At 34.2% G+C, this 13,340-nt stretch overlaps 1 protein-coding gene across 3 annotated transcripts in view; it reads right to left on the bottom strand.

Moving 5' to 3' along the window:
* CRY1 (cryptochrome circadian regulator 1) overlaps positions 1–13,340 on the bottom strand; it is a 93,395-nt gene that overhangs the window by 32,396 nt on the left and 47,659 nt on the right. The window lies entirely within an intron of this gene.

Raw genomic sequence — 13,340 nt, 5'->3', positions numbered from 1 at the left:
GTATTTGATCTTAAGGTTAAGTATTTGCCTGCCTTTTCCACAAGCCATGTGTTCTCTGAGAATACTGATTGTATCTTACTTGTGAGGAACAGTTAATAAAAATGAAAAGACACATTTCAGAAATGTGTTGTCCCATATGGTAGCCTCTAGGCACATACAGCCATTTATATTTAATCAAAATTAAAAATTCAGTTCCTCAGTCACACTTGCCACATTCCAAGGCCTCAACAGCCACATGTGTGCCTAGTAGCTACCATATTGGACAGCACAGGTGAAGAACATTTCCATCAATGCAGAAAGTGCTACCAGGCACTATTGTTTTAGGAGGTGTTCAGTTCAGATCATTTTGCTCTCTTTGCCCATTCTGATCCCATCATTTCATCAAGAAAGTTTTGTTAATTTTTTACAACTATAGTTATTAGTGACATCACTATAACTAGTCAAGTTTGATACTCTTTACCATTTGGGAGTCATTTAGGATTTAGAGTCTACAGGTGTGGAGTGTCACAGTGCTAGACTTTTAAGGACTCCCACTGTATCATCTTAGGAAGTCTCACAACTGTCGTTAAACAAATAGGAAACAAACCCTTCTATCTTCACATTTATATTTCACCTCATCCCTGTTCTGTCTAGGATTGGAGTCACCTCTCTAACACCAACCCCTATCTCAACCTACCACTACCAATGTATAAATACTTTGAGGAAGAAGATTGCTATTGTTATATCAATACAAAAACACCTGAGTTTTGTAAAATTATCCATAACTATGAGTAATTTATCATGTTTGGTGATAAATGTTTATTAGAAAGCATCTAATTTTATGTATTTGCTTGTCTAAAGAGTTTTTAGACACTGTAGCAGATCAAAAATCAAGAAGTTGAATGAACTAGCAATTTTAAGTTTTGTTTTTTTTAATTTAAACAGAACAAAACTAAAATGTCCTGGAAGGATAACCCAAGGCAGAGATAATCCTGATATCTCTTTTGTACCACTAGTTTCAGTATGTAAATGTTTCCATATGGTACAAACAGGTCAATGATAGATGGGGGAAAAAAATGGGAAAATGAAAAAAACATGATTAATGCATAAAACAAACAAGCCTGGATTAATTAATAATTAAGGAATTAAGGGTAAAATTATTTTTCCCTTTCTTGTTAACAGGCTGAATAAAGAGTTTTAATGTTTTTCAATAAATACCTTATGAACCAAACATTGTACAGAATGATATGGACTGAAGCAATGTATTATAATGGGAAAGTTTTGCAACCAAATAATTAGTTTTGACACTGCATAACACGAAGGAATAGATATATTTAAGTATGATATTTCTCTTACATATTATGATATTTTTCTTCCATGGATATTATTTCCATCACTGTGATTTCACATTAAAATTAGAGAAGTACAGTGGACTCAAATATAGGTACTTTAAAAAAGAACATAGTACCTTTGCACTGCGACTTTTGAAACTATATACATAAATATATTTTGATTTTTATTTTGATAAAATAAAATCTGCTTTGCATGTATTTACTTATATGTACATAAGAAAATAATTGGAAAGATACTTACCAAGCTATTAATAATAGCTACTTTTGAGGAGTGGGAATGGAGGGGGGAGTGATGATGAGAGAAACATGTTTTTTTTAACTTCATAAAAGGTATAAAATTGATAACGAACATACACTCCTTCAGAGTAAAACAGAAATACTGTATTTACTATAAACATGGTTTAATAGTGAATCTTCTCAAAGCAATAGACATACTTCTATAGCATCAATTTTGATGGTTTCATAGTATCCCATTACACAGATGTCACATAATTTAACAAGTCTAGAGATAAATTACTATCCTTTAATTAATCCTGGGAGGTTCCTTATCTGTAAAGCAGGGATAGTAATAGGACCTATATCATAGCATGTTGTGAGAATTAAATTAATATATGTGAAGCTCTCAGAACAGTGCCTGATCCATAGTAAGCACAGTTATGTAAGTGTTATCTAATTTTTTTGGTCGCCTCCTTCCTACCACTTCCGTTCTTGGTATAATAATTCTATCCCTTGTTATCTCTTGCTGGCATTATTTATTTACTGTAATGCCTGAAAATACATCTTTGTACCAACAATCTTTTCCCACTTTAATAATCCATTTTATACACCACAACAAATCTTTCTGAGGCACACTTTCCTGTACAAAGGTCTTCAAAGATTCATTCCCTAGAACACATTATTTTGCTTGGCCACTCACTTAGGGTTCAGGTTCATCTCTTACCACTCTTCCTTCATTCCCACCAAACAAAACTACTCTTTTCCCTACGCATCCACTCTCCTGTAATGTGCTCCATGAATTTCCCTCAGCATAGAATACCTTTCCCAATTTTCATCTCTTCAAGTTCGTATCCTACTAATCTTCAGTCTTCCAGCTGAAAGTGATTTCTCCATCCTCTAAATTATCAAAGGACATATGGACCTCATTCTAGAGAAACTTTCACATTATACTTTACATTATAACTATCATATATACATATCACCTTCTTCTTCTCATGGATTTCAAATTAGTATCTGTGTCTCACTCCTAACTATGTAGGTTTCTTAACCTACGTTTTGGTTGCTACATTTGCGAAACAAATATCATCATGTGATCAATATATTCTGTTAGAAAGATTAGAAATAGGATTTAAAAAATAATACAGTTGTCTTTTACAACTGTTGAAAAAATTAGAAAAACATTATAAAATCATCTCGCAGAATTACTAGCACATGGTAGATATTCATTAAGGAGAAGGTACCACTATTTTCCCCTGGGAATAATTTATAGTTCCAAAAAACAGTAACACATATTTCTGTATGTAAATATCTGGGCATGACAACAGAAGACAATTAGTTGGATGCCTACATCTATATGTAGAATTGTTCTGGACTCATAACTTCTCCTGAATGTGACTTGGAACAAAGGTTTGATTAAAATCTTTCCCAGTGACAAGGCAAATATGAATGAATAAATATATAACAGGAGTAAGGCAAACAAAGGCAAAAACAAACTACTCGTACATCATCAAAATAAAAAGCTTCTGCACAGTGAAGGAAACAACAAACAAAACTAAAAGACAACTTACTGAATGGAAGAAGGTATTTGCAAATGACATTAAAGGGTTAGTATCCAAAATATACAAAGAACTGATACAACTCAACACCCAAAAAACAAATAATCCAATTAAAAAAATGGGCAGAAGACATGAATAGACATTTCTTCAAAGAAGACAGCCAGATGGTCAACAGACATATGAAAGGATACTCAACATCACTCATCATCAGGGAAATAGAATCAAAACCACAATGACGTATCGCCTCACACCTGTGAGAATGGCTAAAACCAAAAACACAAGAAACAAGTGTTGGCAAGGATGTGGAGAAAAAGGAACCTTTATGCATTGTTAGTGGGAATGTAAATTGGTGCAGCTACCCTGGAAAACAATATGGGGGTTCCTCAAAAAGTTAAAAACAGAATTCCCTGTGATCTGGTAATTGCACTACTGGGTATTTACCCAGTGCAAAAACACTAATTCAAAGGGATACATGCACCCCTGTTTACTGCAGCATTATTTACAATAGCCAAACCATGGAACCAGCCCAGTTGTCTATTGATAGACAGATAATATTTATATAAAATACCACATCATCCTTTTAATTCCACCATACATATACATCTGTATATCAACTAACCTTTAAGTATATAATCCTTCATTGATAATACCATAAAATAAAACCTCCAATATCCTAGGTTCAAATATCAATTCATTGACATGGAAGATTTCTTTTCAGTGCTGAAGGGATAATGTTACTTGAAAGGGTGCTATGTAAAATCTAACCTTTCATCCTTTATGCTTAACTGGGAAGAGTAGGTTCTGTCAGAGTTCAGATTCAGTATATTCCAGAGAACACACCAATTTCAACCCTTATATATTATAAATGCATATGGCTTAGAACAGGCATCCAATATTCAATGGAGCAATTCAATATAATACATTGAAAATACACAGGGTACACTTTTAACAGGAACATATTTTCAGATCTTCTCTAAAATGGCATCTTACTATACTCATTCAGGACTCAGTTAATAAAGTTATTAACTACATGCAACAGGTTGGTTTTTATAGGCCAAACATTAGTAAAATTCATCACATCTCTTTGTATAATTGTATTACCTATATATAAGTACAGTTCTCCTGTTATATAATTACATTACTAATTGCATCACTTCAAAATAAATAGAAAAGGTGTCAAGTGAGAAAATATACTTCTTTACTTTAAACATATTAAAGATTTTTTAAAAAAAATTTCCAGAGATCACTACTTTATTACTATTAGAAAAAAATTACATTCAGTGAGTTTCCTTATACCATTTCCAACAGATGATTTCAACATGAATCAACAGAAATAGTTTCTTAAAGTAGGTCATTGCTATAGCAACCAGTGGGAGGTTTGGAATACTCCCCATCACAATGACCTACTTTCTAGCCTGTGCTAGAACAGCTTTATATAACTAGAATTGCTAGTTCTGTCTATAAAATAGTCCAAAAAAGGCAATGATGAGATACAACATAATCCCATGGTTGTTGAAAACAAAGCATACAAATTAACATGTATCATACCAGAATAAAACCATCTGGTTCTGTACTTTAGTTTATAAAATATACTTATCATATGCTCAAAGATGAAAACTACATTTAGATCTAAATCAAAACAATTCATTGCTGACCCCAAAAAACTAATTTAAAGAATATAAATTAAGATCAATCTTCTCCTGTCCTCTGCATGAAACCATAGTCAAATTTTTAAAATTAAAGTTCTAGATATATTAATTATAATAAAGAAAACAAGTAGAGTCTTAGTCATTAACCAAAGTCTATAGAAAAATTTTAAATTATAAAGGAGCAATTTGTCTGTCTATAAACTGAATCAAGTTTACATGTTTTTTTTTTCTGGTTTGTTAACAAATTTTTAGTGCTTTCATCTAACTTAATCATTATTCAAATTGTCAGAATATTTGTGATACACATTTTCCCTAAAGAGAATAGTTTAATGTTCAATACAGATTAAATATATATTTTTAAAGTAAATTTTAATTTTTTAATTCCAGGCTCTAATGGTCATAACTCAGTGAATTTATAACATGACACAATGTTGCTTTTTTAATGCCCTCTTTTAAATTCTGAAATTTAAATAAAAGTTAAAAAGACATTTATAGATAATATAACATATCTAAATATACAAAGTTAAACCATTAATACAATGCTTACTGTAATATGTGGAAGAAATTAAAGGAAGGTCATTTATATTTTAAATAGAAATAACACACTTCAAAATGTAAATATCTAGGCATGACAAAAGAGAATGAAGTAGTCGTATGCCTACACCTACATCTAGAATCACTGTAAATTCAACAACTATAAAAACAGACTGATACAGCTGTATTATTAGTGACTCAAACACCATGAGTGGTATTGCCTTTGATGACATGATTTAATGTAATGTTGAGCAAGACTTAGTAAAATTCTGGACAAAACAAAGTACAATCTTTCTTTAAATAGGTGATAAATGTATGCCAGGAAAACTCAGTATATATTAAAATTTCATAAAAATACCTAGCATTTACATACAAAACGGATTTAGGCTCTACATTCAACGAATTCTAAGTTTTTCATTTACATGAAACATCTAGTAGAATATTTGAAAGTTACTGGGATTCAGGACAATGATTTATTTGAGAGACTATCATGAACACTGCAAGAAGTCTTCCATTCTTGGCCTCTTCTCACTATTCCACTAGTAACCTAATTACTTCATTGTGATGAACAAAAATGCCCCCACAAATTCCTAAAACACCCCTAAGGAGTGATGTTATTCATTATTCACACAGTTTCATTGATTTGAGGGATACAACAAGATTAAGTGACAGACATGTCCAATATGGAAGGAGCTGAAAATCTAGAAAAGAAACTTGAAAATATAATAGAACCTGCCAGGATGAATGTGACATATATTGTAGGAGACACATATGGGTAACGTTACATTGCTTCAAAAAGTCAAGAGGGAGATATCACTTCTGGATTTCTCTTTTTGAGATGGGGAAAAATTTAGGCAAAAATTTCAAAGATATGGTGATGGTAGAAAGAGGCCTTGCAATATTAATATGATTATAATAGCTAGAGATAGGGAGAGAGAATTACTGGCCACTGGACTGTAACCTCCTTTAAGACTAAGACTAGATCTTGTTCACTACTTTCCAGTGCCTAGAAAATGCATGAGATATAGAAGTTCAAGAAATATTTATCTAGGGGAACCTGGGTGGCTCAGTCAGTTAAGTGTCCAACTCTTGATTTTGTCTCAGGTCATGATCTCACAGTTTCACGAGTTTGAGCCCCACACTGGGCTCTGCACTGACAGTGCAAAGCCCGCTTGAGATTCTCCCTCTCCCTCTTTCTCTGCCCCATCCCCGCTCATGCTCTCTCCCTCTCTCAAAATAAATAAGTAAACTTAAAAAAAAAATTTTTTTTTATCTAATGACTGACCAAATGAATACATTAATGAAAGCAAGAGAAAGGATTTTTTTTCAAGTTTTTATTAAAAAAAATTTTTTTTAATATTTATTTTTGAAGGAGAGAGAAACAGAGTGTGAATGGGGGCGTGCAGAGAGAGAGGGAGACACAGAATCTGAAGCAGGCTCTAGGCTCTGCACTGTCAGCACAGAGCCTGACTTGGGGCTCGAACCCACAAACTGCAAGATCATGACCTGAGCTGAAGTCGGACGCTCAACTGACTGAACCACCCAGGCGCCCCTCAAGTTTTTATTTAAATTCTAGTTATTTAACATATAATGTAACATCAGTTCCAAGCGTACAATATAGTGATTCGACACTTCCATACAACACTTGGTGCTCATCACCACAAGTGCGCTCCTTAATCCCCATCGCCTATTTAACCCATCTCCTCACCCACCTCCCCAATGGTAACCATCGTTTGTTCCCTATAATTAAGAGTCTGTTTCTTGGTTTGCCTCTATCCCTTTATTTTCCCCTTTGCTCATTTGTTTTGTTTCTTAAATTGCACGTATGAGTGAAATCATATAGTATTTGTCTTTCTCTGACTTATTTCACTTAGCATTATACTCTCTAGCTCCATCCATGTCATTACAAATGGCAAGATTTCATTCTTTTTATGGACAAATAATATTCCATTGTGTATCGGGGTGTGTGTGTGTGTGTGTGTGTGTGTGTGTGTGTGTGTGTACCATTTCTTCTTTACCCATTCATCAGCAACGGACACTTACGCTGTTTGCATAATTTGGCTATTGTACAAAACGTTGCTATAAACATCAGGGTGCATGTATCCCTTCTAATTAGTATTTTTGTACTCTTCAGATAAATACCTGGTAGTGCAATTTCTGGATCATAGAGTAGTTCTATTTTTAACTTTTTAAGGAATCTCCATACTATTTTTCACAGTGGTTGCACTAGTTTGCATTCCCACCAAGAGTCCAAAAGGGTTCCCTTTTCTCCACATCCTTGCCAACACCTGTTGTTTATGTTTTTAATTTTAGACATTCTGACAGGTATGAGGTGATATCTCATTGTAGTTTTGATTTGTAGTTCCCTGATCACCGAAGTTGGGCATCTTTTCATGTCTGTTGGCCATCTGCATGTCTTCTTTGGAAAAATGTCGGTTCCTGTCTTCTGCCATTTTTTAATGAGATTATTCATTTTTGGGATGCCTTTATAAGTTCTTTATGTATTTTGGATATTAACCCTTTATCAAATATGTCATTTGCAATTATCTTCTCCCATTCCACAGGTTGCCTTCTAGTTTTGTTGATTTTTTCCTTTGCTGTGCAGAAGCTTTTTATTTTTATGCAGTCCCAATAGTTTATTTTTGTTTCTATTTCCCTTGCCTCAGGAGACCTATCTAGAAAGAAGTTGCTAAGGCCAATGTCAAAGAGGTTACTCCCTATATTCTCCTTTAGGACTGTTAAGGTTTCAGGTGTCACATTTAGGTCTTTAATCCATTTTGAATTTTTTTTTTTTTTGTACGGTGTAAGAAAGTGGTCCAGTTTTATTCTTTTGCATGTTGCTGTCCAGTTTTCCCAATATCATTTGTGGAAGAGACTGTCTTTTTCCCATTGGATATTCCTTCCTGCTTTGTTGGAAGATTGACCATACAGTTTGCATGAATTTCTGGGTTTTCTATTCTGTTCCATCGATCTATGTGTCTCTTTTTATGCTGATACCATACTGTTTTGATTATTACAGCTTTGTAATATAACTTGAAGTCTGGAATTGTGATGCTGCCAGCTTTGTTTTTCTTTTTCAAGGTTGTTTTGGTTATTTGGGGTCTTTTCTGGTTACATACAGATTTTAGGATTGTTCTAGGTCTGTGAAAAATGCTGTTGGTATTTTGATAGGGATTGCATTGAATGTGTAGATTGCTTTGGGTAGTAGACATTTTAACAATATTTGTTCCTCCACTTCATGAGCATGGAATGTCTTTCCATTTCTTTGTGTCATCTTTACTTTCTTTTATTTTCAGAGTACAGGTCTTTCACTTCTTTGGTTAGGTTTATTCCTAGGTATCTTATCAACTGTATCAACTGTAATGGGATTGATTCCTTAATTAGCAGAATGGGATTTTAGGACTTGAGTCAATAGTCAATGGAGACAGGGGCGCCTGGGTGGCTCAGTCAGTTAAGCGTCCGACTTCAGCTCAGGTCACGATCTCATGGTCCATGAGTTCGAGCCCCACGTCGGGCTCTGGGCTGGTGGCTCAGAGCCTGGAGCCTGCTTCCAATTCTGTGTCTCCCTCTCTCTCTGCCCCTCCCCAGTTCATGCTGTCTCTCTCTGTCTCAAAAATAAATAAACGTTAAAAAAAAAAATTTAAAAAAAGTCAATGGAGAAATGAAAAACATGAAAGGAAAAGAACATTCTCTGAATATTTGTACTAGGTACTTTACATGTATTATATATTTCCAACAACTTTACAAGCTATCTCATTTAAAAAGTAATGAATCTGAAACTCATCAAGGACATTTTCTAAAGTAACTCGGCTACACAATAAAGTAAAAATTTTAATTTGAATATATCTGATCCCAAACCCATGTTCTTTCCACTATATAATGCTACTGCTAAAACGTTTTAAGAAAACTAGTCTGACAGCTTTAAGGACATAAAAAAGATGGCCAGAATACAGTTTTTTGCCTTTAATATGGGGGACAGGCATGCATGTCATTTAAGAAAGAATATGTTTACACTGAGGTGACAAAGCTCAGTGTTTTAAAATAACTAACGTTCATTTTTCATTCATGCTATACATCTATTGCAGATCAGCCAAGGCATTTCTGTTCACATTTAACCTGTCAAAGCAGGTCACATGGTCAAGCCAGGCTTCAAGAAGGCTGAAGGTATAAACTTCCTGCAGGAAGTAATACCAAATAACGGTAAACAGTAATAACATCTACCATAATATGTAAACCAACACTGATATATATTTACCACATGATAACTTTCTTAGTGGTGTTTTATGGCAACACAGAAGAAATCTAACTCTGTCTGTGGAGTCAGGGAAAAGGGAACATGGGAGGGCATGAGGAAGAAAACACTTGAACAGAGTTTGGAATTAACAGGTGTTGATCAGAGGATAAAATATGAAAAGACAATCAAGGCAGTTAAATCAAGGAATTCTTAGGAATTGTGTACATGTGGCGGTGGGGTAGGGGGCAACTGGTAGAATGACTACAAGTACCACACTTTCTAATACTAAGATGGAGTCCCCCACCCATCTTAGTTAATACCCAGTATTAACACTTCAAAATATATTCCAAATCAATGTCAAAGAAACCTACCAACTTTTACTGCTGACACTACACTGGATTAAGATACCCTAACAGAAATAGCTAATAACAAACTAACAAACAGCAACAAAAGAAAAGTTTTAAGCATACTTCACTGGACTGCCCCAAAAGTAAGGAGTCATAAGAGGTTAAGTAGGTTACTAAGGTCAGTTTTAACCTTGAGGATTTCTATAGAGCACTGGAAACCCTGAAGCTAATACAAGTTGAGAAGGATGGAGATAAAGCCTAAGGCCCATCCAAAGTGAGGAAGCTAATAACAGACCCTCAATATAAATCTGGGCTTCAAAAAGCTCCACCCATAGTTCAAATATAAATAAGACACAGGGGCACCTGGGTGGCTCAGTCGGTTGAGCATCCGACTTAGTCTCAGGTCTAGATCTCACAGTTCATGAGTTCGAGGCCCACGTCGGGCTCTGTGCTGACAGCTCAAGGCCTGGAGCCTGCTTCGGATTAGGTGTCTCCCTCTCTCTCTGCTCCTCCCCTGCTCACACTCTGTCTCTCTCCCAAAAATAAATACAGATTAAAAATAGGAATAATAAAAATAAAAAATAAATAAATAAATAAATAAATAAATAAGACATAAAGTTCAAGTTACAGCATAGGGCAACAAGGAAACTTGACTATCTCTGCTCAGTCTGGGTTGAGAGAAAACAAAATCTCCCATTCCTGAATGGAAAGGGATAAAACTGTAACTTTACAGTGGAGAAACCTGGCAAGCACCACCTTAACCACATAATCAGAGTAAACATCACATCAGGTCAATATCCTGCACATCCTGACATGACGTGATAAGAAAAACATTTTAACACTGTGGAATTTTTTTACAAAACCCATACCCCAGTCTAATCATGAGAAAAACATCAGACAAACCTAAACTGAAGGCCAGTTAACAAAATACATAACCAGTGCTCAAAAATCATAAAGGTCATCAAGAAAAAAAAACAACAAGAAAAACCTGAGAAACTGTCACAGAGGATAGACGAAGGAGACATATAACTGAATGTCTGTGTAGTATCTTGGAACAGATTCTGGAATAGAAAAAAAATCAGTGGAAATTTGAATGATGTCTGGAGTTTAGTTAGCACTTATAAGACAGTGTATAAGATGTTAATATTAGGGGGAACTGGGTACAGAAACATAGGAACTCTGTACTACCTTTGTATATTTTCTATACATCTAAAATTATTTTTTAAAACTTATTTAAAAAAAACAAAACTTGTGCTCCCCTTCTCCCCAAAAGTATAATCTCAATGCCAATTCATGGAGTTTAAGTGGTCCTAACACCTCAAGCATATCATTGCATTTAAAGGGGTCCCAGATTGGTTATGATCTCAAATAACTGTTAAAAGAAATTACAAATCCTCTCTAGATTCATACCCATGCCTCAATTTCCACACACAAAAAAAGTTCCATCAAAACTTAATCAAATAATCACAAAATACTCAAAGAAACAAGAACTTAATGTGAGTTGCAGCATGAGAGGCCTGAAGATGACTGAGAATTATGTGGAATTGCTACAAGTACCAATTCAAGCAGGTCATAAATCCCAAATCGGATAAAAAAGAGAGGGACATGAGTTAGGAGATGTGGAGTAGGACAGAGATGGTGGGGGAAGTAAAGATAGAAATAAAGAACAGATAGAAATGGGCAGAGATATAGAGAGGGATAGTTAAGAAACAGAGACGGCAGATCTACATCTAGACACATCCTACTGAAACCACACAAAACCAAAGACATAGTATATACAGCAGCCGGAATACAATTATACCTAATAAGGAAAGAATATATATTCAAGTGTACATGGCATATTTATGAAAAAATGGCCTTATACTAGGTTATAACACCATACTTAAATTTAAAACAATTGGTAACTTTCTTATATCTTGAAATTTAAAAAACACTTTTCTAAACAATTTATGGGACAAAGAACATCATAATGGATTTTAGAAAATACCTAGAACTGAATGATAATGAAGAAAATATATCTAGAATGTGAAGAATGCAAAACAAAAAAAGTGGTATTAGAAGAAAATGTATAGGCTTAAATGCTTTATTAGAAGACTTGAAATTGAGTTAGCAAAACAGAATAAATCCTAAAAAAAAAAAAAAAGAAATAGAAAGAAATGATAACATAATTTGTGAACAGAATACAAATGCATAATAAAACAAAGCCAAAATTTATTATTTGAAGAGATAATTAAGGGGGAAAAGGGGAGAAGGCAAAATAAGCAATATTAAGAACAAAGAAGGAGATATAATCTCAGATACTGCCAGAATTAAACAGGAAATTAGATAATATGAACAAATTTATGCCAATAAATTAAACACTTAGATGAAATGGATAAATTCCTCACTAAAACTGACTCAAGAAGAAATTTAAAACTTACCAAAGCTGACTCAAAAGCAAAAACAGAACATGAATAGTTCTATAGCCACTAAAAACTGAATCAGTGGTTAAAAATCTTACAAGCAAGGCATAAGAGCCAGTCAGTTTTACAGAAAAATTTTACTAAACTTTCAAGGAATATATAACTCTAATTTTATAGAGGAGTCTAATCTCATACAAAGGATAGACAAAAAAGGAATACTCTGACTCATTTTATGAGGTTAAATTTACCTTAACAGCAAAACTGGACAAAGACAGTACAAAAGGAAAATTACAGGGGCGCCTGGGTGGCTCAGTCGGTTAAGCATCCAACTTTGGCTCAGGTCATGATCTCATGGTTCATGAGTTTGAGCCCTGCATTGGGCTCTGTGCTGATAGCTCAGAGCCTAGAGCCGGCTTCAGATTCTGTCTCCCTCTCTCTCTGCCACACCACACTTGCGCTCTGTCTCTCAAAAATGAATAAACATTAATAAAAATTTAAACAAAACAAAAAACAAAAGGAAAATTATAAACGAATCTCACTCACAAGCATATTAAGCACATTATATCAGCAAACCAAATCCAGCAAAATATAAAAAATATACATCACAATCAAGTTGGGCTTATCTTCAGACAGGTGATTAGTTTAATATTAAAAATTGGTTAGTGCAATTCACCTCATTCACAGAATAAAAGAAAAAAATTGTATTACTAATTGAACAGATGGGAAAGAATAGTCACTAAATTCAATTTCCATTTACCCTCAGTAAACTGGAACTAGAAGGTAACACCCTTAATGTGAATGAGGGCATCCAAAAAAATACTTACAGAAAACATATTTAATAGTAAAATGTTGGAAGCACTTCTTTTAGATTGGGAAGAAGAAAAGGAGGTCTGCTATCATCGCTTCTATTCAACCTGGCTAGGAAACCTAACTAGTGAAGTAAAAGAGCAAGAGATAAAAGGTATAAGGCTGGGGGACGGGGGGAGAAATAAAAGCATGATTATTTACAGATGATAGGAGTATCAATACTATCAATATAAAAAAAAGAAATATACAGAAACGTTATTTGAA

The sequence above is a fragment of the Panthera pardus genome, unplaced genomic scaffold (genome assembly GCF_024362965.1).
Source record: "Panthera pardus isolate Hobbes unplaced genomic scaffold, ASM2436296v1 HiC_scaffold_6, whole genome shotgun sequence".
Lineage (NCBI taxonomy): Eukaryota > Metazoa > Chordata > Mammalia > Carnivora > Felidae > Panthera > Panthera pardus.
This window is presented reverse-complemented; position numbering and strand designations above follow the sequence as displayed.